Here is a 3,737-nt window from a genome sequence, read left to right as displayed (position 1 = left end):
ATTCTGTGGAAAAATCTACAAGTACTGAAAGAGAGAACTACTGGCCTCCAACTTCCAGCAAGCCTCAGCAGGAGTTTATTGGTACAGCAGCCTGAGAGTTAATTCTGTGTTACTGTCTTTGCAAATGCAGCAAAGTTCAAGAAGAGCTAATTCTATGAGGAAAAGGGAAATGGAAATAATAGATGTCATGTTGATGCAGAGAAAAAAAGGAAATTCCCTCTCCAAGTTCAGTTCATCCATTGTTAAATGGCTCAGGGACCTGGATATTGTAGCTGGCCCTGTGTTCTTCTCTATGTGACAGGTGACCCAGACTTAAATTCTAAATTAATTCCAATTAGGATAAGTTATCTAAACTTGCAGTACTATACCTTGATCATCTCACCTGTAGAGCAGACACAGTCACCTTAATGAACTGGGTACTTGAAAGGTAACCTAAGTAAAGTGATGCCTAGAGGCCATGCTTCAAAGTAGTGGTTCTTAACTGGGGGCTGGGGGGATGTTCAGTATGTGTCAACATCCATTTTTCCTTCTTGGATGAAAAAGAAAAGCAGAAGGAAACAATAAGATCATCAATACATGGGCACAAAAAATTTCCTAGCTTTGATGGTAGAAACATCAGAATCAGGTGTCTCAAAGTCAAATGCCAAGAGAAGCCAGGCAAGTCTTATAAATAAGCAGAACACCCTAGAGGCAAAGAAAAAGGAATGAAACAGACAATGGACAAAGACATTAGAAATACCTCAAATACCTATTGCAGTGAAAGTCAAATAGCTACACACTCACAACAACGAGGCCACTCCTTGCAACTCCATCTTGAGTTCTTAAAGGGGTAGACAATGGTGGAATAGTGGTTAACCGGAAAGAGTATGCCTCCCTCCAGAGGGGCAGTCACTACTCTCCACCTGACAGGTATCATGCAGTACAAGACTACAGGCCCAGTGCTGCCAGACCTTATGACTTTTATCAAGGTGAATAAGAGACTTTGTGTATTCCTAAAACATTTAGTTCATAAATGTTGGCCAACACTACCATACAGCCAACGTAGCATGCCATCAAAGGCTTGTGGACAGCTAGGTTTTGTTTCTCTTTTTATTTTTTTTTTAAGATTTTATTTATTTATTCATGAGAGACACACAGAGAGAGAGAGGCAGAGACACGGGCAGAGGGAGAAGCAGGCTCCATGCACCGGGAACCCAACATGGGATTCGATCCCAGGTCTCCAGGATCGCACCCTGGGCTGAAGGTGGCGCTAAACCCCTGAGCCACTCAGGCTGCCCTTGTTTCTCTTTTTAGAGTTCCACCGGTTCAGAAGGGTAACCCGTTGAATTTCTGTTTGCTTTCTATCATCCAAGAGGTAAGAGATCCCTTTCTGAAGTATAAGCTTGGGAATCCGAAATGGAATGCATGTCTCTGCTGGCTTGGGCTAGGAATTGTACACACTTGATCAGACTTATTTTTTATATCTGTTCTTCTCACCATATCCCCAGGAGGCGGACATGATCCCCATTTCAACAGATGAGGAATTAAGCAAAACTTTGCTCAAGATCTCAGAAGGGCACTCAGATTTGAAACCAAGTTATTTTACCCAAGTTTAGCACCTATCATATATCAAAAAGTGGAAAAATGACATTTGTCAGAGTCCAAAGCTCATGTTCCTATATTCCTTCCACATTCCCCCTGGGTATTTCAGAACATTAATGAATATTCTGAGCCTGGACATATTGGAAACCAGAAATTAAATTCCCTGATCCTAAAGCTAGATTTTGCTCTATTACTACATACCTTGTGTGAGAAATTTTTAAGCACCCATGATGATGTTAGTCATAGTGCTTGCAGTTTGACTCAAGTGGAGGAATTTCTAAAATATTGTGTCTGAATTCTTTCCAGGTAACCATCAGAAATCCCACCTTAATCCAGTTTGAATTATAAAGGAATTTACTGTGGAAATGAAAATTTCAGATTTAGCTTAAGCTTCTACCACGCTTAATCCAGTGGATCAAAGTATCACCAAAACCCCACGTTTCTTCAGTGTCTCCTCACATCTTTGTGGAATATGAGCCTTAAACAAAGACTGGCTTCCCGTGTGTTTCGTAAGAGTTGCCAGCCAGCATCTTGTTCCATCCAGATGAGAAAGAGAAAGTTTTACTGACCCTGTCACAAGTGCTAGAAATGGCGTTCTCTTGCTTTATTGTTCTCTCTTCATTAAACCTTGACCTAAAGATAAGATTATTGCTTGAATCAAGATAATGGGGGTCTAACCCTGGATTTAGGGTTAAATTAATCCCACACAAACTGCAGAGCTGCTATAAAATGGAGGAGGGATAAATTTGCCCACAGGAAAATCGGTTATGTCTTTGGTGAAAAGTGGAGGAAGAAGGTACTGGGAGGTGACTGGTATCTGCTACAAAAGCCAAGTTGGCCTGTGGCTATAAAGGGAATATGCATGCTTCATACTTCATCTAATAGATACAAAAAGGAAAGGCAGGTAATTCATTCCTGAGAGACCTAACTGGATGTATGGAAAAGCCAGAAAGGAGGATTTTGCTGTTTTTGTGTTAATCTAGAATTCTGCAACTCGTTTTCTTGTTATTTTTCTTGTTATTGTTCTAAAGAAGATTTGGGGGCAGCCCTGGTGGCTCAGTGGTTTAGTGCCGCCTGCAGCCCAGGGTGTGATCCTGGAGACCCTGGATCGAGTCCCACATCGGGCTCTCAGAATGGAGCCTGCTTCTCTCTCTGCCTGTGTCTCTGCCTCTCTCTCTCCTCTCTGTGTATTCTCATGAATAAATAAATAAAAATCTAAAAAAATAAAAAAATAAAAAAAAAAAAAATAAATAAAGAAGATTTGGGGAACATTGGGCATGTCCATGTTTGTTTTTTTTTCTTTTTTTTAATGTTATTTATTTATTCATGAGAGACATACACACACACACACACACACACACACACACACACACAGGCAGAGGGAGAAGCAGGCTCCATGCAGGGAGCCCGATATAGGACTCGATCCCAGGACCCCAGGATCATGCCCTGGGCCAAAGGCAGGAGATAAACCACTGAGCCACCCAGGGATCCCCTTTTATAACGTTAAATTCTGAAAAGAGACAAATCACCATGTGTAGGGTTTTTTCTAACATTAAATTCTGAAAAGAGACAAATCACCATGTGTAAGACTTGGCAAAATGCTCTTTTTGTATGGCCTGCCAGCTAAGGATGGTTTTGCATTCTTAAAGGATTATGAAAACAAAAAATAGGCAACAAAGTCCACGTGCCTGTGGTCCATAAAGCCCAAATTATCTGGTCCTTTACAGAAAAAGTTTGCCAACCCATGATCCAGTCCATAAAAGTGAATTTTCCTTACCTCCTAAAAAATTAGAGCAAAATAAACAAAGTTTAGGGAATCTATGACTCAAAAAACCTAACTCATAGGAAACTTGCAATTATAGGATTAAGGCTTTAATATTTTTCTGAAGTGTAAAATAATCTCTTCAAAATCCTAGATGAAAATAATCTTCACCCATTTAATATCGGCTTGCTTATTTCTCATTTGGTGGTTGCAGGGGGTGGAGAAGGAAGAAGGGCCATGGAAATAGATGATGAAGATCAAAAGTAGACAAACATATTGTGGAGTCTGCACACAAGACCTGGAGATGGATGGTTCTTGGCTGGCCACACGGTGACTACCTAGTCATGACATGAAAGTGAAATTGACTTCAAGTCTGCCAAAGTTCTAGGTTCTC

The sequence above is a fragment of the Canis lupus genome, chromosome 11 (assembly GCF_003254725.2).
Source record: "Canis lupus dingo isolate Sandy chromosome 11, ASM325472v2, whole genome shotgun sequence".
In the NCBI taxonomy this organism is placed as follows: Eukaryota; Metazoa; Chordata; class Mammalia; order Carnivora; family Canidae; genus Canis; species Canis lupus.
Note: the sequence above shows the minus strand (reverse complement) of the source record.